The 25,601-nt window shown below is 40.1% G+C and overlaps 1 long non-coding RNA gene across 1 annotated transcript in view; it reads left to right on the plus strand.

The window, feature by feature from the left end:
• Positions 1-2,507: 2,507 nt before the first annotated feature.
• LOC110088711 (uncharacterized) overlaps positions 2,508-25,601 on the plus strand; it is a 72,132-nt gene continuing 49,038 nt past the window's right edge. Inside the window, exon 1 of the long non-coding RNA XR_013543284.1 lies at positions 2,508-16,184. This is a non-coding gene — a long non-coding RNA (uncharacterized LOC110088711). The remainder of the gene's footprint in view (positions 16,185-25,601) is intronic.

Raw genomic sequence — 25,601 nt, forward strand, 5'->3', positions numbered from 1 at the left:
TTAATATCTCGAATTTTCCTGAACAGATCTCTGGTTTTTCCCTTTCTATTATTTTCCTCTATATCTTTGCACTGTTCATTTAAGAATGCCCTCTTGTCTCTCCTTGTTATTCTTTGGAAGTCTGCCTTCAATTTTCTGTAACTTTCCCTATCTCCCTTGCATTTTGCTTCCCTTCTCTTCTCTGCTATTTGTAAGGCCTCATTAGACAGCCACTTTGCTTTCTTTCATTTCCTTTTTGGGGGGATGGTTTTTGTTACTGCTTCCTGTACAATGTTACGAGCCTCCATCCATAGTTCTTCAGGCACTCTGTCCACCACATCTAATTCCTTAAATCTGTTCTTCACTTCCACTGTGTATTCATAAGGGATTTGGTTTAGATTATACCTGACTAGCCCAGTGCTTTTTCCTACTTTCTTCAGTTTAAGCTTGAATTTTGCTATAAGAAGCTGATAATCAGAGCCACTATCAACTCCAAAAAGGGACGTGGTGGCGCTGTGGGCTAAACCGCAGAAGCCTGTGCTGCAAGGTCAGAAGACCAAGCAGTCGTAAGATCGAATCCACACGATGGAGTGAGCTCCCGTCGCTTGTCCCAGCTCCCGCCAACCTAGCGGTTCGAAAGCATGCAAATGCAAGTAGATAAATAGGGACCACCTCGGTGGGAAGGTAACAGCATTCCGTGTCTAAGTCGCACTGGCCATGTGACCACGGAAGATTGTCTTCGGACAAAACGCTGGCTCTATGGCTTGGAAACGGGGATGAGCACCGCCCCCTAGAGTCGAACACGACTGGACAAAAAATTGTCAAGGGGAACCTTTACCTTTACCTATCAACTCCAGGTCTTGTTTTTGCTGACTCTATTGAGCTTCTCCGTCTTTGGCTGCAGAGAACATAATCAATCTGATTTCTGTATTGTCTATCTGGGAATGTCCATGTGTAGAGTCACCTCTTGTGTTGTTGGAGTAGATGCCCTTAGCATTAATTCACAGTTCTGTGCCAGTCATTGCAGTATGTCCAGTAGGCCAGGATTGAGTTGCTAGGTCTCAAGGTGTCAGCTGAAATCTCAGAGAATTGCTATGTTTCTCTGGGTCTCCATTCAAAGAGACAAAGCTTGAGATGACCAATCTTGAGAGGCCAAAATACTGGCACCAGATTTTATTAGCTCACATGAAGGTATATACCCATGCATTATATTTGTTTAGATTGTAGCAGGCCAACTATGCCTAAACAAACATCATGTGTGCAAAACACATGCAGATATCATGAGATTAAGACAACCTCATACACATGTGCACACACTCTTATAATTTTACAACTGTTGTTACACAAAGGTTAGTTTACCTCCTGTGGCATCACAAGGACATGCCCATGTTCTCCAGTTTGAGTCGTGAATGGAATGGAATGGAAAGCTGCCGACTTGACAACCATAGACTTGGGAGACAGCATGTGCTACGCAATCTATCCTTGCCTTTCTTCCTAACTCCAAATGCTGCTGTTGTTTAACAATCTAAATAGTGTTATATCTAAATAGACATTTGGCTTCAACAATTATTTTGAGCAAGAGTCACTGTGTCTTCTTCCACATCTCAGAACCTGTTTGTATGACACTGTGCTTGGAAAATCTGACACTCTGTGGCTGAATTTCTTCCTTTCTGAAATTCATTTGGATCTGGATAGCTTTATGTGGGACATGCCTGTTTACCCTTTGGTTGCATGATTTTGTAGAACAGACATTGTTTTCAGAATAAGAAACTTCTGGGAGCCCCAGAATAATGCAACATCGGACTGAGAGGCCAAAATACTTAGGTTGTTAAAAAGTATAAGAGTAATTGTATGCTTGGAAGCTTAGAGACTGATGAGCTCAACCAGGAAAATCTCTAAACCACTTAAATTGCTCCAAATTGTGGGATGAAACATTATATGACCTTTGTTTTTAGCAGTTAGGTCTTTGATGTGTGTCCTTGGTTCACTATGTTTAGTTGCAGCTAATGACTCTTAGGAAACATGAAGGCCGGTTGTGCAAAGGAATAAAGTCCAAAGGTGATGGTCTCTTAGAAAGTATGTTCTTAATGTTTGATCAGTATACATAAGCTCAACAAAGACCTAAGCTGTCAGCTGTGTTTTTGGCAGGTTAACTTTATATTCCGCCTTAGTTTAAAGTGTCTGGATTCTCATGACAAGGTCTTCATTCCTTGCAGACTATGTAGAAGGGGCATTCTTTCTAATAGCATGGTTTTGCTAAAGACAGTTCTTCTGACTGGTGGAAAAGGAATACCTCTCTCTCTCTCTCTCTCTCTCTCTCTCTCTCTCTCTCTCTCTCTCTCTCTCTCTCTCTCTCACACACACACACACACACACACACACACACACACACACACACACACACACACACACACACACACACACACACACACACACACACACACACACACACACACTTTAGATAGCCTTTTAAAATTATTTTACTGCTCCATTAGCAGAAAGGCAGATAGCCCTAGTCTTTCCATGGGCCTCCCACCTATTTAGTGGTAAGTTCTGAGGTGGTGGTCTTTATGGGTAAGGTGATTTCAGAAAACACCGACACTACTATAGCTTTGCCACAACTGCAGCAAATATTGTTTAAAATAATGTTTAAGCAAAATGTGTCAATGTCATGGAAAGAATAAGCACAATCACTGTTTTGACCAGCACACCTACAATGCTGCATTCTGAGGAAGCATCTCTTTGTCAGGATGCATAATGCAGGGCCACAGGAGATCCCTCCCACCATTACCTGTTTTGTGGTAGCAATCAACAACAACTAGCAATCATGCTGACCCAGCAAAAGCTTGGGAAGCAGTACTTCCATCATGGGCTGACAGACAACTATGGTGACAGAGACATGGGCCTGGTAGAAAGTGACAGGCAATGTTGTGACAGGCAGGAGGACAGTGGCTGGGCAGCATTAAAGCCAAACTTTTCTGCTTTCCTTGATCAGCCCTCTAGGACTGGCCTAAAACAGAACAGTTAATGGCACCCTGCTCTCACCACCACAACACGTGTCAAGTGCAGAATAACCAAAGCAAGTCAAATTATTTTGTCACTTGAGGTAGAAAATCTCACAACTACCTCTTTCCCCTATTTGGCAGAAAGCTGCAATAATATAAATTTAAATAAATAAAATGTTGTTGTCTTTTATAATACAATTCAGTAAGGTGAATGCTTCACCTCATGTACTAGTAGGGCAAGCCTTGTGATCATCTAAGGGTCCCACGGGACACCTTGAGTAGTCACAATGGTGGTGAAAATGTGTCACTTATTAATTCCACTGCAAGCTCTCTGTGCTATCCACTGGAAACATTTTGTGCAATCCAAGACTTTCTTTACCTTTGCTGTCACATGGATGTTCAGAAAAAAAAGATGGCCCATTGGACTTCCAAAAGAGAACATCGATCACATTTCCAGCTATCCAGACAGACATAGGAGTCTCCCTTAGGACTAGAAAAGCATTGTGAGTACACTTGGGTGTCCCCTGGGCAAAGGCATACAGCCAGCAAATCCTTCACTTCCAAAAGCATTGCACTGTAACCTTCCATACACTGTACTGTGAGAATAAATAGAATAAAGAAAGAACAATCCAGATTCTACTATGCCTGCACAAGGAAGCCCTGTCCCTTATCCAGAGCACTGTCTAGTTAAATGTTGTTAGACAAATTCAGTTACATGCTATTTAACATTTGCAAGAAACTTCTGGGACACATTATTTGGAGATTTAGAGCGTGCTGTCATCCACATATGGATGATACAGATACGTTTCTTTCTTTCTCATTGTACTGTAAGAAAGCTGTCATTGTTGTAAATCAACATCTCAGGCTGGGAATGAATTTTCTGAGGGCTAAAAAAAAAAATGAATTTTCATCTAAAGAAGACAGAGATAATCTCAATTGTTACCTCCTCTCCCCACCCAAAAACAGAGTTTCGATAAGTCACTTTTTGGACTGTAGCACCCAGAATCCTCCACTGGACATTCTATGAGCTATCGGTCTAAAAGTACCCCCCCACACTCTGCCAGGAAGCAGAGATTTTGATTGGGTAGCATTGCTCCTACCCACAAAAACACCCTAGGCACATAAGGCATGTGACCTTGAGAATGTGGTTGGTTTTCAGTTGCCTAGACAAGAACTGTGGCTTGTGGTGGAGGTGGAGGGGGTCCAAGTTTCCCACCTGTGCTACTGCTTACTCCTAGGCGATCCTGTTAGATTTGATGGATGCTGGCTTTTAAATACTGATCAGAATCATGTAACTTGCTGCAGCTACTTGTGACTAACTGATCAAGTGCCATGGCACATGTCAGTTGTGTAGTTGGGTGCATTAGCAAGTGTGTGCTTGAGATGAGCCATGAAATTTTCTCACATAGCCGCAATTAGCTACGGCAAGTTACAGACAACTTATGTGAACACGACAGGATTCTGGCCACTGATTCCAAATAACCAACTTCCACATCAGGCTATCTCAACAACTGCCTTAAATGAAAATGGACATTTAATAAGAAAATCACAAGTCTGATAGGAAACAAAACATGTACCTGCTGGCTATAGCTACTTAATGAAGAGAAAGGAATTTATTATATACTTTTCTCAATGATTTGTGTATGTTTCCAGTCTTGTGGCATGTCATCTGTTCCCTAGGATTTCTCTGAGGTGATTAAAGGGCAGAGAACATTATCTGTTATCCCCTCTAGATTTCCGCTTACTTTAATACTGAAGGATTGTTCACTGTCTTCAGATTGCTGATGGATTGGTGAGAATTTTATTGTCTTGTAGCCATAGAGCACAATGTTTCACGTACATGAAGAATCATGTGTTGTGCTGTTTGGACCCCTAGATGGATTTGCTGCTCACAAGAGCCTGCAACAGCAGCTAATTGGTCGACTTTGTGACAGCTGGAGTGTTAATGCTTGCACTCTTCTGCATAACCTGTGCAATTTGAAACTCAGGATGGCTGGCCTGGGAAGTCTACAAAACCTGCATGCATTGATTGTGATCTTTTATGATTGTTTATTATATGCATTACAACCCAACCCAAAGGCCTACTCAACATCAAGAGCTGGTTTTTCTGGGTGACATCTGTGTTGATAATGAGCACATCAAAAGTTAAATCAAGGATGGAGGCAAAACACATCTTCATTTTAATGCCAAGGATATTACTAAGTCACCAGTGGTTGCTAAAAATGTAAGCTGCACAATAAAAGAGATATTCTGCCCCAGAGAGGTCATAGTATATACTTCAAAGGGAAGCCAACCAGTCTAAAAGTCACATCTTTTCTGTAAGGTCTTCAACTAGCTAAAATTCTGATGCTTTTATATTCCTTTTTGCAACAGAAAACTATTATCTAAAAACCTGGTCTCGGCTAAAACAATCCCTGGTCTCGGCTAAAACAATCCCAATTATCTGTTCAATTAAAAATGCTGAATAGAATTAATAACAGTCATTGTATACTGCCAACAAAATTCTGAGTTATTGCAACCCTCTCAGGGTTTCCCAGATATGCTTAGAAGTGGATTAACAGCTCCTCTTTCTGGAGGTGCTGTGGGACCATATTGCTTGCCCATGGCCATTGCTTGCCCATGGTGGGGTGTGTATGAACCACACATGCCCTGAGTAATCTTAGCTGGCCCCTCTCCTGGAAGGCACAGTGGGGATATGAACTCTTGGCCTTGGGAATAATTTTAAGCTGGAAAATCACTGCAATTAGCCCCAGTCACCAGCCCCAGAGCAGATCCTTTGAATCAATGGGACTCGAGTCTGTGACTACACCATCAAATACCTGGAGATTTGCTCCATTTATTAAATGAGTGAAATCGAAGTAATTTTTCATGCTGCATGATGCAAAAGCTAAATCGAATCAATCCAGCCTTTTTGGCTTGCAATCCAGATTTTATCTCACCAGGGAAGAGCTTACTAGTTTTTCTTGCTAGAAAGATTTGATAGGGCTTTTTCCTCTGTGGATAGGAGAGTGGCTTTTCTGTAGAGGAGGAGAGGGGAAGAGTGGAAGGAGAGGCGCTAGCTGGAATAAAAGAGAGGGAGCCCAAGAGAAGGGACAGTGAATGAGAGTGGAGAGTAGTATGTTTGTGTGAGGGGAAAGGGGGCAATGGGGGAAAGAGCATGGATATACACACACACACACACACACAGTGCCAGTACTCACCTCTTTGCAATGCCTCTGCTCCCCTAAGCTGCCACTTCTTTTTTTAACAGCTCCCCCACAGTCCTGTTTTTATTCTTTTTTAAAAAAACAGCTTCAGGAACTCTGGCTGGCAAGAGAACAAGGTAAGGAGGAAGGAAAGCCTTCTTAAGGCAGTTCCTTTGAACTGCGCCACCTACAGGTGCTTCTAATGGGACTGCAAATACTGGGCTTTTGCCCCTCTGGCTTCTGTGCCAGATGTATTGGAATGTACAAAATCCCCCTGCGTGATTCTGCAGCAAGAGAAGGCAAGTTAATTTACATTTCCTTTGCTGTGTAGTCACAGCTCTCTAACTCACACTGATTCAGTGGGTCTGTTCACGTAGTTTGGGACTAACAATTGGATTTCGCTCTGTATAAATTGGTGCTACAAATTCTGAGCTTGTACAACATAGGAGTGGAAACCTTTGGCCCTCCAGATATTTTTGGATTGTAATTCTCACAGTCTCTTGCCATTGGCCATACTGTGTATGATTGTTGGAAAATATAGACCAAAATATTAGGGGGACTCAAATCTTCTCCATCCTGATCTAGGCAATAAACAACTGGTTTGGTAACATTCGCTGCCTTTTAATTAATACTCCAAAGAGTTTCTTTTACCCTTCTCATTTTCACTTTCACTGATCCTTGCCTTCAGAGTTTGCAAGTAGCCTTTAGCTGTCCCCAAAGCATTGCTCTTTCCGGTCAGGGCCCGACAGCTGCTCTTGCCCATGCCTGTGTTTCTATAAACAGGGCTTGACATTCAAGCACAGCAGTGAAGCTGCTTCCTCCTGAGTCTCTTGGCTGTGGGAATAGGGATTCGCTTGTTAGTTTAGCTGTTCTCACCCTGTTCTTCTGCTACCTCTGTGTAGGTTGCAAGAGAGGTCAGTGGCAGCACATGCTGGTTTTGGGTGGCCTTTCACCCCTGCAGAACAGGACAGCTTGCTTCTCTTCAGCATCAGAATGCCTCAAATCTTCCTGGATAAAATTAAACCATGCAACTGAACAATGCTACAGACTTGAGTACAAAAACATTTGATGTTCTCTGCACTGCCAGGTGGTTTTCCCAGTGGCAGGTATTCTTAGCTAATTGGTCTTAAGCTAAAGTCTTGACAGCTACAGGTTTGACACTTTTTCAGTTTTGTGTCCCCTGTGAAATAAACCAGATACATTGTAAAATTTCCAGGAAATGCCTCCTTAAAAAAAAAAAAAAGGAAGCTCACTGAGCACACTTATGTTGCTTGCACTCTGAAAATTGATGGGTTCACAATCTCAACAAATAACATGCAAACAATAATAACTGCTGTAAATATCAGACATTTAATAGGAGAAGGAGCATCATGAAAATTCTGTAATAGAACTGCACTTTCAGACAGGGTTGCCACTTAGAAAACTAAATTTCACAGAAAAATATTGTGAAGCAAAATCTCTTTTTCTCTCTCTTGCCTTTGAATGCAAACATGTAATGCAGTCTTCTAATAACTACTGCATTTAGATAATTTGTGGCCTGATTATATGAATACTTTCTTGGGAGTTAGACCTGCTCCCATTTTAAAGTACAATTAAATCTCATCCATACAGTGGTGTTGTTTCCAGTCATTTTCGTCATTGTTTAGTCATTCAGTCATGTCCGACTCTTCGTGACCCCATGGACCAGAGCAAACCAGGCCCTTCTATCTTCCACTGCCTCCCGTAGTTGTGTCAAATTCATGTTGGTTGCTTCGATGACACTGTCTAACCATCTCATCCTCTGTCATCCCTTCTCCTCTTGCCTTCACACTTTCCCAACATCAAGGTCTTTTCCAAGGAGTCTTCTCTTCTCATGATATGGCCAAAGTACTGGAGCCTCAGCTTCAGGATCTGTCCTTCCAGTGAGCACTCAGGGTTGATTTCCTTTAGAATGGATAAGTTTATTCTCCTTGCAGTCCAGGGGACTCTTAAGAGCCTCCTCCAACACCACAATTCAAAGGCACCAATTCTTCAGCGGTCAGCTTTCTTTATGGTCCAGCTCTCACTTCCATACATCACTTCTAGTCATTTTAGTGCTTTCTTAAGTCTTTTTTCCCCCTTGTTGATTTGCATTGCTTTGAATTGGTCATCCCAGTATTTCCAACCAGGATTATGAGGGAAACAGTTGCTGGATGTACTTGTAGATACCTATATAACTCATTCACACAAATCTTGAATTGCACCACAGCATTTTGCTTCACCCTTATTTACTCTATTCCATTCATCATCATCATCATCCTCATGGTTTATCTGCTCACAGTTCATCTATAACACACCTTCATTATTGCAGTATACAGAAATTTTCCAATTTTGACTGAACTGCCTGTTTTACTGCATCACAGTATGTTGCATTTTTAATTTTCACCCCCCTCTTAGGCTATACTGATTGATCAGTATGCAATGCTTTCCCTGCATTCAGTATCATTACTACTGCCTCACACTGTTCCTTCCATGGAAAACATTGTATAAATTATTTTAAAAGGGTGTGTGTGTTGTTGATCCCTCCTGTCATTACAAAGGGAGATGATCTTGGCTTCAGTTACCAGCCTTGTGTGCTCATAAAACATTCATAAAAGGAGGCCATTACAAAGCCTTTATTTGGGTTCCAAAAATGAGGAACGAAAATACCATGTCTTGATGTGTTGAAATATCAGTCTTGGCATTAGGTGTCTAAATGCAAAATTTATTCAAAAAAGAGAAAGACAAACGAAGCAATCATTGATATGGAGGTGCTATTACAAATGGGGAAGTATTCATGCTTCTGATCAGTTCCAAATTAATATGGGGAAGGAAGGCAGAATGAAATTGGAGAAAGACTGTTGTATGACAACCAAAGTAGTTTCATTCTTGTGGACACCAGGACATGTATAGATATAATGGGTATAAAGAGAGCTTAGTGTGGATAAACCTGTACACTGGACTGTAGCCTAAAATTGCAAACCAAAACAGATTTGCAGTGAAGAAAGTCTGCTGAACAACAAATCCAAATCTTATTTTACTGCTGCAATGTGTTTTATTATTCTCTAAAGTCACGGCCTTAAGATATAGGACTAGATAAAAGCCAGAATGGAATGTGACAGAACCGGAACCCACTGGGATGGAACACAATGGCCTGGGACAGCCACCTCTGAGTAGGGTTACCCAACCAAATTCACAGCACATATATGACTAGATGAGACAGATATAGCAAGCTATAAATCATTTGTAGGAACAACATTCCAGTACCTGTTCTTAGCAGAAAATTGAAATTTTTAAAGAACAACTCAGAACAGTGATTTCTGAGTGGGACAGTCCAACCAAATTCATCCGTCCTAACTGTCTAGAGGAGAGTGATGCAACCAGCCACAAAATGCCCCAGAGAGCAACATTCCAGTATTGGGCAGAACATCAGTATTATGAAAAACAGCCCGTTATGGTGACTTCCGGGTAATACAGCCCAGCTGAATTAACCGGTCCCACTTGAGGAGGTGAATGATGCTGCCAGTCACAAATTAGTCCCAAAGACCTCTTTCCATTCCAGTCACAAAATCCGTATTGCACAAAATTGTTCAAAAGAGTGATGCTCACATGTCATATCAGATGAGAGGGGTATGAAGTTGCAAAACATTTTCAAGAAGCATATTCTAGTACTTACAGAGGCCGCAAATCAACATTATGCAAAACAGCCTTGAACAGCTATTTACAGGTAGGATAGCGTTCCAAATTACACCTGTCCCATTGTAAAGCAAAGCAAAGTGTGCTGCTTATATACTGTTCCATAGTGCTTAAAGCTCTCTCTGGGTGGTGTACAGTTTAATTATGCAGGCTACACATTGTCTCCCCCCCCTCAGCAAGCTGGGTACTCTATTTACCAATCTTGGACAGATGGCAGGTTGACTCAACCTCAAGCTAGATCCCTGAGCCTGGGATTGAATTCAGGTTGTGAGCACAGCCTTCACTGCCGTACTGCAGTTTAAATACTGTGTTGTAAGCCAGTCAGAGAGGACAGATGCAACCAGTCACTGTATAATATATGGAGCCATATTCCATACCTGGTTTTGTGTCTAAGGTTCATATTTTTGAAAAAGTCCACGAATACCAGCTTCTGAGCTGGTGATAGCAACTAGTTCACCAGTCATTTATGACTAGATAGGAGAAATACGCCAAACCACCAACCTTACAGGAATCACAGTCCACACAGAGGAACACAGGTTGAAACTATATGCTTTCTGCCAGCCTTCCCAAGCCCATCACTATGGCTTAGCCTCGAGACCGCAAGGACATAGGTTGGTGTTCTGTGGCTTAAATATGTTTAGTGCTTTGTTTCGTTTGTCTTCTGCCCTGTATTATTTTTTGTTGCACTGTTCTACTTGGAAGTTTTTGTTACAGCCTGTGTCTTAAAATAACCATTTTCTGCCCAGAACTGATACTGGAATTTTGTCCATGGGGATGCTTTTTGGCTGGTTGCATTAGCATTCTCCACTTGGATGTGACAGATGAATTTTGTTAAACTAACCTACTCCAAAACTGCGGTTCCAAGGTTTTTTTTTATCCACAATATTGATTCTCTGCCCAGTATGGGTATTGAAATATTCTTTTTAGAGCCATTTTTAGACAGTTAAGGGTTGATGAAAGAAATCTTTGATGGTTTTGAGGTCTAAAACACTGTTCTGATGTTTGTTCATCGCATGCCATTATTTTTGCCATTGATTTTTATGAAGGTGTCCCCATTCCATGTTATTTGGTTCTGTTCCAGCTTTCATCTAATCCCTTAACATAGGTTGCTTCCATTTCACTGTTCCCACTGGTGTCATAGAACTACAATTACTGAGAGATGATTTCTTCAAGTACTTTGCAGGTTCTGCTAAAAGAGAAGGCACCATTGCTCTCTGAAATTGTGTCTGAGCATGAGTCAATGAAATAAACATTGATAACATATATGGTTAAAGAATAATACATTCACAAAGTTTACTGTGACAGAACTACAATTCTCCATGGAGCTACATAGAACTATAAAGCAGTTATGCTGCATCATTTAAATGCAAAGAACAATGTTGCTCAGATAAATTACTGAATTCACTAATTCGATAAGCTAACATTACTGAACATTTAGGTTTTAATAAGTGGTTTGGGGAGAAGAAAATGGATTTCTTCCACATTACGCATCTGAAGTGTCGCTTGTGATAATTTAGTAAATTCACTAATTTTGTAAGCAAACATTCATGCATATTTAGGCTGTGATAGGTATTTTGGGAAGAAAAAATATATTTCTCCCCACATGATTAATGAATTGATTCTAAAACCTTTTAAAATAGGTTGTGGCAATTTGCTGATAACTTCGGAGTTATTAATACATGAGTAAGCAGACCTCTAAGGAAAAAGAATCATTTTCCCATCTTGCTGACATTTCTTTGGAAAGTTTACTTATACATGTCCTCACCTTGTTTTTCAGCTCCCCTAAAAAAATCATGACATACATTTTCCCTACAAAAAAGAATGAAGAACAAAACCTCCAATTGCAATATTTTGCCCCTGAAGTCTTTTTTGCTTCCTGAGTGCTATGTCGAGTTTAACAATTATATATTTGGAAACCCAGTCATTTTAGGTATATTATCCCTATAGCTTTTCTGGTGGTGTTTATGGCAGATGGCTGATTGGTCAATGCAGGATCTTGGCCACTCAGTAACCTAGTTTATCAGTTTCTCATATTATAATACAATAGACCCCAGCTCAATATGTAATTCTCTGTTAGAGTTCTAATAATTGAATTTATGCAGTGCAGAGGTGTTGCCCTAAAATGAAAACAGTCTTTTAAAAGATGCCTCAGAAAGGTGTATTAAAAGTGAAAGTATTATTGAAAAACTACAGCTGTTTTTTTTTAACAAAACAGCTAATTGTTTTGGTACAAGTAACTGATGAGATAACATGGCAGAAGCAGCTTATTCAATTTTGTGTCAGCTTTTGTAGTGAAAAAGCAAACAATACAATAAGCTTATGTTATGTGAAACAGAGAGACAACAGAAAAAAAATGGAGTGTATTTTTATTTTGTGGCTTGAGTTATATTTATCTATAATGTGAATTAACAAAGAAATACCACAAAATAGGTGTGGAAACCTGTATTAAACAAATGAAAATAACAATCTATTGCACAGTAGAAGCTTTTACAGAATAATGAAAAAGAAAAAGATGAATGCTATTTTAAGCACAGATGGGAAACCTTGACATCTGAGCGTTCAGCCTGGAGGCAGGCAGTGCAGCATGGCCTCTCCCATTTTGAAGAGACACTTGTCCAGCAGGCCAAGGCAAAGAGGCGGTCCCGAAACCAGCAAAATCAGGGAGCTGGACAGAGGACAGATTGTATTTGTCTTCAGTGTGGAGGGGTTTGTCACTCTCGAATCAGCCTTCTCAGCCACACTAGACGCTGTTCCAAATCCTCCATACAGAGCACGTTACCATAGTCTCTCAAGACTGAAGGATGCCTAAAAATGTGCCATCAAGTCACTTTTGACCAGTGGGAACTTGAAGAGGGTTTTCCAGGTATGAAATAGTCAAAGAGTAGTTTACCCTTCTTGGAGACACAACTTCATGTGGTGAGAGGGTTTGAGTGTGTTAGAGAAGTTGACAACAATGCCACCAGGAGACTAGACTTCCTTACAAGCCTGAACTCCTAACAGGGTGACCCATGCTGAAACATTCACCTCTGATGCATCCGCCCTCTTCAGGAGTAATGAAGACCACATCAGCAGAAGAGAATTGACAGTTGCAATGGAGAAACATCTGGAGGGCAACTACTGGGAGGTAGCAGTAGCTGAAGGTGATGCTGGCAGATGATCTTTCACAGACAACAGCAAGTGACACTCAGGTTAACTTTTGTTAGTATAGCAGAGAAGAAGGCAATGATAAACCACTGCTAAACCTTTCTTATCTTGAAAATCCTGTGATGACAAAGTCTAAAATGAAAAAGGAGATAGTTTTGGAAGATGAGGCTCCCATATCTAAAAGTATTCAGTCAGCTACTGGGGAAGAACAAACAACAAGTACGAATCACATAGTTGCTAATGACACTGCTAATTAAAGTTGAAAGGGTCTCTAGTGATTAACATGCACAGATGTGAAAGGAAAGTCTGATGCTGTGCAACACACAACTGGAACATGGAATGTGAGAAGTATGAATCAAGGTAGACTGGAAACTGTAAAGAAAGAAATGGAATGTTTCAACATAGCTTCTGGAATTTGTCTGTGTCATTGTCAATTGACCTACTTACCTGCCTAATCCTATTCCCCTGCTCCTGCTGCCCACCAGCCTATATGACGGAATGGCACTAAACCTACCATCCTTTTTATTTTCTTTAAGGAGAAAGTGAGCTTTTGTTTCTGTTATGGTCAGACACAGAGTGACTGCTGGATTCGAAGAAGACACCAGAGGCTGAGAACCATCAACTGCCAAACCAAAATTTAAAAGCAAACAAGAGCTAAACATAGCCAATGTCAAGGTACGCAGAAATAAACTATAATAATAACAGTGCAATTATACTCTGCAGAGGCTGGGTAAGTGGGGCTTGTCAGCCATGGAAGGCAGCCCATCTAGGAGAAGGAAAACTCCAATTTCAAACTTCCACTGCCTTGTGGCTATATCCACTGATGGAAAAGGCTTCAGGAGTTAACCTTGAAAATCTGGAGCTGGAGTCCTGAAGGCAGTTTCTGCCATCTCCTGCGACGTTTCTGGAACCAGTTGTATTGGCTCTTGCCTTTCCATGGACCATTTCAGCAATGTGGAGAGGGGGGATTTGCTGCTTGGGTAACAGCCTATCCTCCATACCACTTTACCCAGGCTTCATGCTCTGGAGAGGACACTTCTCGATAAGAGCATGTTACCATAGTCTCTCAAGGCTGAAGGATGCCTATGATGATGATAGTCTGCAGAGTAAGTCTCACTGAATCTAGTAGGGCTAATATGAGGGAAGTGGGCAAATGATTGCCAACATAATTGTTATAATAATAACAAATTATTATTTTATATCAAATTATATTAACATGTTTCAGCATTTAAGATCTGCCCTCGGTTTTCTTTTAAGAATTATTCTATAAATGTTATATTGTAAAATATTTGCAGATGATTGGAACCTTAGAAACACTGGGATTCTGAAATGCAACTAAATATGAATTTTTGAGAAATACTGTGCATTTCTGTTTTACTGTGAATTTAAAATTCTATCAGTAGCTAATAGGCAGAAATAGACATGTTGAGGGTCTCACAGGAGAATAAAACTGTTTCATCATCCCACTGTATACCAGAAGAGGGTTGGAGAACTGCAATGTTCTGCCTTAATGGTTTTATTTTTGGTCATAGATATGAGAATCTTCCACCTCTTGAGGTTGTCATAAATACTTTTAAAAATGATGACAAAACTTAGGACACATTTAACAAGCTATGCCAAATTTAGAAGATGCCCCAAGCCCATCACTTTGAGACATGCTTAGACCATTTCATCTCCTGTCTTAAATATTACATGTTCCAGTAACATAAATTTTAAACGAACACTAGACCAGCATCCTGTTGAGCTTTTTTGCTGTCAGGAGAACACTGAGTAACAAATAGATATATTTTGAAATTCTGAAAATGGAAAAGCAATAATTTATCACAGTTTACAACAAATTATGTCTTGTTTGGGGACTGGTATTTGCTTTTCTATCATGTTGTTAGCTGCCTTGGGCTTCCTCTTTCAGGTAAAAGCCAGATATGAAGAAATGATGATTTCCTCATTCTGTTCTTAAGATATTTCTCAGCTTGGCAGAATGCATTGTAATGAATTTGTCACTATCATTCTTATTATTTATTTTTTTAATCTAATTATTTCTTCTGTATGCCATAGACCCTGCAACTTACTATCCATTCCAAGGACAGATATGACAAGCTGAGAGAACCTATGCAAAAAAGAGATGTGGCAGAGTTGGAGGATTAATCTTGTACGTAGTCTGTCGTCTACTGCTGGTGTGCTACCCCATCCTTGAGTACAGCCCGCTTCATTCTATGGGGTGGTCTTTTAAAACAAATATTGCAAACACAATGAACTTTGCAGAAATCTTAAGTTTTAAATCCGGTAACAAAAGCAGCAGCAACAATAGTATGAACTTAGGCAAACTCGGATGCAGCAAAAATATATGCCTCTGAGTTTCATGCATCAGGAACTGCCTGAAGAAAAATAAAAGTCCTATATCATCTCTTTAATCCAAAATGTATCAGGAATTAAATCTTAGAACATCACTGTACAGTATCTCAAACTATACAGTATAGGTATGAGAATCCAAGGCTTTTTAAAAAAATGCAGTTGTAGAGGTAAAATCTTTAAGGCCCGAACATATAAATACATCATCACTCCAAGGACTTTTCTTTCATTGCTCCTGCTGGCACACAGGCACTGAAATTTTACTACATAAATCAAAGTGATAAAGGCCGAATTCCTGTTCCTAAGGGAACAGACGCTCCTTTCCTTTCCATCTCTTTCTCTTTCTGAACTGAACATTTTACACTCACCGCTCCTTTCTAAAGACTTCCCTGCCCACTGGGCTGCACAAAATAAACCATGGGAGTTACACTTGTTCTATTTGGGTTGCTAGACACTTTGTGCTTTTAATGGCTGTGAAGCGGGGACAATACGAGCCTTGACAACTTCCTTCCTCATGTGATTTTCAGCATCCTGACAAGAGAAGCTGCGTTTTTGCGAAATTCTTTCTTTCTTTCCAAGCAACCTGTGCATTGAGCAACTCCAGCATATGGCATTTAATAATGATATTGAAGACCTGGAAGGGACCCAATGGATCTTAAAGTCCACCCCTGTCAAGGTGGCCCAGTGAGGAATCGAACTCCTAACCTCTGGCTCTATAGCCAGAGACCTAAACCACTGAGCTATCTGGGACTGCCACTGGCGAGCTTGTGGAATTTTTGGAAAAGGCTCCCCCAACTCACTTTCCAAGGTTCCCAAAAGCTTTCCCAAGGTAAGAGAGAGCCCCAGAACCTGAAAGGGGGAGGGACAGGGATAGGAAGCCTTCAGGTTTTTTTAAATTAAATATTTCCAGCAGCAGATCCAGTTTATGCTAGTGTGACTTTAATCAACAGGATTTTGCCTACTGTGTGTTTCATGTTAGTCTATGATTTCCCCCCATCATTTTAGTCTACAAATATTGCTCTGTCCCCCACTTTCTTTCTATTGCCTCCTCAACACTGTCCATCTTTTTTTTTTTACACAGACTTTATTCTTCTTTAGATCTGACTCCAGTGGATGAAATTCCTGTCTCCAGTTTGCTGTAACCCAGTTTCCCACATTGCTTTAAGAGACCCATCTTACTCTTAAATATAATAGTTTTGCTGAATAATTTATCTTGATTCTACTTTTCAAACACTGAATATACTCCCAGGAAATATTCAAAGGCAACTGGTTCATCCTTCTCTCTCTCTCTCTCTCTCTCTCTCTCTCTGTCTCTCTCTCTCTCTCTCTCTCACACACACACACACACCCCTCTTCTATTTTCCCCCTTTGAATCATACCTCTTTCTGCTAATCCAAGCCACAACTATGTCAGGAATTCATCCATTTAAAAAAAGCAATTAAAGTACCAAAAACGCCCCAAATCTAATGCAGCTGAAGCACAGCTACAGCACCATGATGGAGCATTCATTTTGTGTGGAAGAAAATCTCAGGCTCAGTGACTGGATACTCCCGGTAGTAGGATGGTATTGACAATACTGAACCAGATAGACTGATGGTCTCCCTTGAGTCCTAATTAGAATCCTTCCCTTGTCCTTTTTTATGTGGATGATTTTATGCAGGTTTCAGATTCTAACAGTCTCCGTTCATAGTCTAGATGAGGCTTTCTGTCAGTCCAGGAAAACTGTGGTCTTAGTCTTAGTATGGAACAAAATACTTCAAATCCTGAACACTAGCACTCTATACTGCAACATTAGGTTGCAGGCCCCATAAAATGTTTATGGAAGTAGCATTCGTATATGTAGGGAATCAGCCAAATTGCACACGAAAAGGGTTGTAATGAATGTCTTGGAATGCTATCCCTCATGTGTATTCTAGCAAGTATTACATGGTATAAGACTGTGTGTCCGTGCTTTTACCCTCATGCTTCTATATCTGTGCCTTTCAAGTTAATTGATTTAGGAAGTTGTTAGACATTTCCTCCATTAGCAAAACAGCTATACTTCCCCAGAGCTCAACCAGGGAGACTTAAATGCATTGTTTATTGCTGAAGACATATCATCAATAAGCAAACATTATTGGAGCTCCTTGATAAAAAAAAGAAACTTCTTGTAAAGTTTACATAGCATAATTACTTCAGTACAAGGAGACCTGCTGGTCAGTCATAAGATTACAATTGATTTCTCATTATGCTGATATTTGGTTCTTACACTGAAACCTAATGAGATATTGCACTGCAGTCTGCTGTTTTCATAAGGAAAGTGTTTGCTGTGTTTGTTACTAAAACATAAATACAGCTTTTATCTGGACAACTGAATAGAGGAGACGATTAGGAATGGCTGTAAGGTTGTTGTAATGCAGGTGATAAGGAAAAACCCCTGCCATGGTTGTTCGGTCAGATACTGAAGGTCATGGATTTTTCCTACTTCTCCTGAAGCCTGGTGTCCCAGAGGGTTACTATTATCATATCAATACTGCATGGTACATGTGGAGTAGTAATTTATGGTTCCAGGAGAGTGAGCTTTGCTCAAGGTGCCACTTCCACTGCAGGGATATTGCATTTATTCATGATGGTAAAAACTCCATGCACACTGTCGCTGTCTAAATGGGGTGATGGGCAACAGAACAGCAAATGAGCTCCACAATAAGTAAGCACCAAGTGAGGCATTGGCGAGGGCGCAGAAATGCCTAACCTGACATATACGGCAGTGAAGTCTAAATTGGCTGTACCTAATTAGGAAAGAAATATTGGGGCTGTAGTGGGTGGCTAACTGAAAATATCAGCTCAGTGAGGTGCAACAGTGGCGAGGGGCACAATAATCAATTTAATATTAGGAAAAGAGGGAAGTGATTGGAAATAAACTGGCAAGCATAATAATTCCATTTTACAAATGAGCACAGTGGTCACATTTAGCATTGTGTGTGTGTGTGTGTGTGTGTGTGTGTGTGTGTGTGTGTGTGTGTGTGTGTGTGTGTGTGTGTGTCAGGAAGCAACAGTTAGAACTGGATATGGAACAACTGATTGGTTTAAAATTGGGAAAGGAGTATGACAAGACTATATATTGTTCCCCTACTTATTTAACTTATATGCAGAATACATCGTGCAAAAGTTAGGATTGGATGAAATCCAAGCTGGAATTAAGACTGCCAGAAGAAATACCAAAAACCTCAGATATACAGATGATACCACTCTGATGGCAGAAAGTGAGGAGGAATTAAAGAACCTCTTAATGAGTTTGAAAGAGGTCTGAAAAATGGTCTGAAGCTCAACATCAAAAAAACCTAATGTCATGGCCACTGGTCCCATCACCTCCTGGCAAATAGAAGGGGAAAATATGGAGGCAGTGACAGATTTTACTTTCTTGGGCTCCATGATCACTGCAGAGGGTGACAGCAGTGACGAAATTAAAAGACTCCTGCTTCCTGGGAGGAAAGCAATGAGAAACCTAGACAGCATCTTAAAAAGTAGAGACCTCACCTTGCCAATAAAGGTACGCATAGTCAAAGCTATGGTTTTTCCAATTGCAATGTATAAAAGTGAGAGCTGGACCGCAAAGAAGGCTGACTGCCGAAGAATTGATGCTTTTGAATTGTGGTGCTGGAGGAGTCTTGAGAGTCCCCTGGACTGTAAGGGGAACAAACCTTAAAGGATTTCTAAAGGAAATCAAACTTGAGTGCTAACTGGAAGGGCAGATCCTGAAGCTGAGGTTCCAATACTTTGACCATCTCATGAGAAGACTCCCTGGAAAAGACGCTGATGTTGGGAAAGTGTGAAGGCAAGAGGAGAAAGAGATGACAGAGGACAAGATGGTTGGACAGTGTCATTGAAGCTACCAACATAAATTTGACCCAACTCCGGGAGGCAGTGGAAGACAGGAGGGCCTTGCGTACTCTGGTCCATGGGGTCACGAAAAGTCGGACACGACTTAATGACTAAACAACAACATAGTTCTGACAGTCCAATTTTATAAAACATATGGTCTCATCTCAGAAAAAATATGACCATGACAGTACAATCAGAGCTTAGAAAGTTATTTTTAAATTAATTATTTACTGTTATAGCCTGAAAGTCTCCCCAAGTAATTGTATATTAATCTTTTGCCCATTTTAAAAGTGACGTCTGTGATGAGAAGGGTTTTTGAGTTAAAATCTTTTTAAGGCATATGGGTTTTGTAATTAAGAAATAAGCCAGAGAGGTTCCATCTTGTTTCTTTGTATAAAGTATCTTTGCTATGCTGACAAGTGTTTTCCAGACGAGCCGACAGAATGTTATTCTGAAAGCCTGAGAAGGACTCGGTGTGATTAGATAGATGGGAATTGTTGTGACTCTTTGAGAAACCACAGTTAACCCAAATAACATCTGCTGTGTATGAGAAAGAATTCATGTGATGTAACAGGACTGTTTGCCTAGTAACGAACTCTGATTGGATGACATCGTGGGAAGGTGCATTAAGCCCTTGCCAGTTACTCTTGAAAAAAGGAACTTTTTCTCTATGGACTTTGTCTTTCCAAGACCGACCTTTCAGTGATTCGTGACCTATTCTTCAGCCATTTGGGACTACCTGCATGGACTGGTTTCTATGCTTTGCTGGATTACTTTTAGACTTATGGGATTTTTCCTAAGGACTATGCATGGACTATTTTCTATGGACTGTTCTATGGAATATTCTTTATGGACTTCTTTTCTTGGAATACTCCATATGGACTATGCTCTTGTAATTTTGTAAGGACTATGGTATATTTACTGGATTTTTCTTTTCTAAGGACTATGGGACATATAATGGATTTTTACTTTTGTTTAGGGGTTTTTATTCTATAGGATCACTGAGGACTATAGCCTTTTCATAACCTACTTGGATTAACTTGTTTTTACTAATGATTTCCTGGACTGGAACTGATTTGATTCTTTTTAATGTCTTTTTGTATTTTTAATAAGGTTTTTGAATACTTTTCTATTTTTCATGTTTTCTTTGCCTCACTACATCTGTGTAACTAAACAGCACAATGCTAGTTTATTTGTCTTGGTTTAATTTGGCTTAGTAACATGCTTTTTCTTTAATAAAATAAAGATTATAAAACTCATTTGGTTTCCTGAACAGTACACTTGTCATAGGGTCATCTGAGAGTGCTGCCTCGGCCTAGCTTACTTAGAGTCCTGTCAGTGGTGCAAGTTAAGTCTAAGGACTACAAAGCCCACTTGACCTTTTCACAATAATATCTGAGAGTACCAGGGTGTTCTTATGTGGGCAGACCTGTGAGAAGGAGTGTTGTAGCATGGCTGGCTGAATTGGACTCTTTCAGCTCATTTTAGCATGTGCAAACTCCTGATTGCTCTCTGTCCAAGCTTACACGTGTGTTTTCGAACCCGTGTTCGCTACAACGTCTTAATTAGAAGTAAGTAAAATGTTTACTTTAAGCTACTTTTACCAAAAAAAAATGCTTTAAGATGTAGACCTGTGGTGAAACACACACTTAAGTGGGAAGGCTGCATTCTCTGTTTGATTACCAAAGTAAAGTTGTGTAGTTACACTGCACTAGGAGTGAAGTTATAATCCACTATTTTACAAACATTCTCCTCAGTTATTGTAAAAAAGAATCAGTTACAAGCAACTCATTATTTGTAACTCATTATTTCCAAGGGCAAAATATAGAGAAGGGATAACTAACATGAACTGCAAGCTGTAAGCTCTATGGGCTTGAGGAAAGACATCAGGGGTTGGAACTTGTTTGTTCAAAGCATAGATGGCTAAAAGGAGATTCCATATGAAACAGTTAATAACATTATGAATGGAATGGATTGCAGAAAGAGTACTACATACAACGTGCCAATATGGGAAGGCCAACCACTAAAACAAGCAAGATTGAATATGCAGAGAACCAGAAAGAAGCATTTCTTTATGCAATGTGTAATTAACTTATGAAACATGTTGCCATAAGAAGTGTTGATGAACACTGGCCAAAGTAATCTCAAGTTGAAGAAGATAGATTTTTAAATGAAGCTATTCATTTTCCAGGTTAAAAACAGAGTCTCCAAGGGATGCTTCCATGCTTTATATTTAATGTGGACTTGTCATGCTTCATATACTCATTTTTATGTATTTTGTGTATTTTGTGTGTGTGTGTGATTGAATAAGAGAGAGAGATTTCTCACACCAAAATAATGACTAAAACTGTCAGTGGATTAGAACTTCTCTACAAGAGTATGGAGGAGAAAGAAATGGGTGAGACAGCAAGAAGAATGACGAAAGCATCATCTACCCACCCCACCTAAGCTAGGCTACTTCCCTTATGTGCAGTGGGGCCAATTCAATGGCCAAATTAATTGAAAGGAGGTGGTGGTTGCACATAGAAGTGGATACCAGGTGAAGAAGATGGGCTGTGGTCCTATCCAAAGTTGTAGATTCCTGGATGGAATCGTGAAGTTGGAGGCGGGGGCTGGAAGGGGCATGCCCTGTTCAGGGGAGTTGCCACAGCCCTGACCCCAGGAATGCTGATGGGTTCCCCTAGTGGTCTAACTACTGCAGCCATACCCAACACAGCTTGGCAATCCTTGATTACTCTTTAAGAATTGTAAGGTATGCATCGGATGGCAGTTATATTCACTCTTTCACGCTACACCAAGACTATTGTGCTACAACCAACTGAACCGTCCTTTATCCCCAAAATTGTTCAATAAAGTTTTAAAAAGTTACTTTGTTTTATATCCCACTCCTATTTGTGTCACAGCACTATTCTGGGTGGGTTACATCTCGTAAAACAGAAAACAAAAATAAAAATAGAAATATTAAAACAGCAATAACTCTAAAAAAAACACATGACACTGACTAATCCCAGAGCAGATGGAGGAAAAGAGGGAAAAGAAGAAGAGGGGAATGAAAAAAGAGAGGAATGTGGTCAGCTGGGGTTGATGTGGAAACAATCACGTGAGCCTCCGTGGACCGTGGGGCAGTTAAATTTACCAGATTCTAATTTTGTTGTATTCCCAAGATTAATGTCTATCATTAACCTCTATCATTACTATTATTATTTTTACGTCCACCGAGGAGGTTATGTTTTTGTTGGAGTATGTGTGTGTGTGTGTTTTCTACTGACATTGTACAGATTGTACACAAATTTCACAGACTGCATACAAAGTTTCCCCTGCTTTCATTTATGGAGGGGGGATTCCCCCCCTTTGATTTCATGACCCTTGGCAGAGGTCTACACTCTCTGAGTGCTCTTATTATTACTGTATATATCTGTATGTAATTTTTTTCATGGCTGCACCGTTTGCAGTACTGCACCATATGGCCCATGGTAAATTCAGCGATGGAAAATTTCTGTGGTGCTCCCTCTTCCCTTGATGCCCCTAAGCATGTGTTTATTGTGCTTAATGGTTAATCCACCCCTGGATGCAGCTGTCACTTTTCCTCTGAGAAGTATGAAGTAGCTACTAAGTCTGATACCACTGTGAAGTATATAAGTCTAAATGATAAAAGATAATTTGTGTATGACTTTTTATTGAACATCAGAACCAAGTGAATTTAAGCCTAACTTTCCAACTGGGTCAAATGAGAATTTGAACCAGCGAAGTCCAGCACTGAAGTCACGTTCTGTGGCTCACCTGATTTCCCTCAGTGTGAGTTGTCCAGGATGGGAATTAGAACAGAATATCCACCAAATATTTGAACATTTATTCAGTTTTATATTTGACCAGTCCCAAGTCAATATGGAGTCTCTACTGTCCATTGACTCACTCTGCTAAGAACTGCCTCTTCTATTTCTGTCTCTTCTACATCTTGTCTAAAATCCTATTCAGAGCACAAATGAAAGTGTAACATTCCGTCTATAGCTCCCCAGTAAACAACTCCCCTGCCACAATTCTTGGAGGGTGCACATTGGCTGGTGTGTGTGTATGTGCACGTGTGCACGCACCCCAAGGCGTACAGCAGCCTTGGTTTATTTGCCAGACAGGAAGATATGGAAAGTTATGCTTGTGCTTACTCTACCAAAAAGATTTCAGCTGTTGTATCAGGATTTGAATCCCTACACGCTCTTGCAAGTTGCTGCTGCAGAATCTAAGGCCAATAGGACCACGGGGCATATAGCTTTCACTGCTCCCAGTGACCCTGATTGCTCATGCACGTGCTTGAGATAGCACTGAGGACTTCTAATATCAAAGCTTGGAAGCAACATAAGTAACAGTTTGACCATTAACACGTTACCTTGGAGGTAATAAAGACATAATAAAGCAATTGTTTAGAGTACGGTAATGTAATGACTGGTAACATTGTTACTTTTTAATTGTAATAAATAATATTTACTTGTTTCCAAAACATTGGATTAGAGAGTTATTTGGGAGGTATTTGGAGGCTTTCACATTTTTAGAAAATACCTGGATTGTTTTTTTAATAACTAAAATGTAACATGTTAGTAAACGCTAGGAATGCCTCACTCTTAAAAAAAAGACACCCAATGCAACACTTTGAAAATAACAATAATGATTAATACCTAACCTAAGTGAAAATCCTGTTGCTTAGTATTGTGTAATTTTCACTGGAGCATGCCCTTTGAATCACTGAGGATTTAGTGAGTGACCTCCTCTGTAAGTTCCATTGATTCAAATGGGTCCACTCTTACTGCCTCTTACTATAGTGAAATAAGTCACAGAGTAACAAAATCTAAATTCCTTTTGATTCTCCAAAAGTCACAAATTCTCAAGTTTCCTTGTATAACTTTGTTTGGTTAATAAATATGCTCCCTCAAGTTTGTTAACAAACAAATTTCTTCACGGATCAACATTTATTGCCTTTGTTCTAACTCACAAGGAGAGTAAGAAACACACTCACTGGTGTGGGAAGCTATGTGATACTGTATGTGCCCGAATTGAACCAATTACTGCGGGAAGTATTGAGCACTCCAACGCTGGAGGCGTTAATGAGAAAACTGGACAACTATCTATCAGATCTGCTTGGATTTGGATTCCTGCATTGAGCAGGGGGTTGGACTCAATGGCCTTATAGGTTTCTTCCAACTCAATTATTCTATAATTCTATGAAGTAAAATAAATGCCTCTTGTGGAGACATTCCAGAGCTGGTCTTTCTGACTAAAGCTCAATAAAGTACAAGCATGGTGAACTTAAACAGTGTTCTTCAATATAACTAGAATACATGGCATAAACTTCCATCTATGACACAAAGGGCATCAGACCTGTGGCTATGACTGGAAAGTTCCTGAATCTCATCAGCTTCTTTTGTCACAATTTCCTCTAATGTATTTCTCCTATAGGAGTTGGCCTGTTTTATGGTGTTTTAACACAATAATTTTTGTTCCAGTATGAGGTAATTTTTCTGAGACATCTGATGGCTTCTCCCACTCCCTGCAGGGCACACATGGAATTAAATTTTATGGAAGTCATTTGTTTCCTTTCTAGCACAGATTTGGCAGGTATCAAAAGCTGGATTATTCATTCACTTCAGTTCTGTGTAAACCTCATGTCATGACAAAGGTAGCAGAAGTGCGGTGTGGCGATTGCCCCTACTTAGCCCTGGTTATCTTCCCACCACAGAGCATTTGAAGGCAACCCAAACTCCTCTTCACACGCCACACACTGCCACCAGTTGATTACTAAATCAGCATTCTTTTCTAAAGAAACATGAAGGTCCATTCATCACTGTCTTTTAAATAAAACAGGTTTATTTATTACAGATGTTTTGATAATAATTCACACGTATCTTCTTCAGGTTTCTAAATCAACAATAACAATCTTCTATTTGATCTTACAGTTACTATACACTCTTCTGACTAATCACACCTCAGATCTCCCAAATATCACTCTATCTCTCCTGACTCCACACTCTCTCCCACTCTGACTGACTGTTTACTCTCAGGCTCCACCTTTTTTACCTATCTCTTGGCTCCACCTCTCAACAAAATTAGCCTGCAACATGAATAATGCATGACTATTTAACATAATAAGGGAGAACGCCACATGCAGTGGGAAACATGCTTCACAGTAAAACAGAATTAGAACAGATTCTTACAACCTATTGTCCATAAGGTTACAACACCATTTTGGACTGTCACTAATTTTCCCCAACATTTTTCTTTTTAAAACCCTGTCAGTAGTTAAAGCAAGACGAGGCTTTTGTGCATTGCCGTCCCATTCTTCTGTTTCAAGGGATTTTTAATATTGCAGCATACCATAGTACTATATAGGATTCCTTTT

The sequence above is a fragment of the Pogona vitticeps genome, chromosome 3 (genome assembly GCF_051106095.1).
Source record: "Pogona vitticeps strain Pit_001003342236 chromosome 3, PviZW2.1, whole genome shotgun sequence".
Classification (NCBI taxonomy): Eukaryota; Metazoa; Chordata; class Lepidosauria; order Squamata; family Agamidae; genus Pogona; species Pogona vitticeps.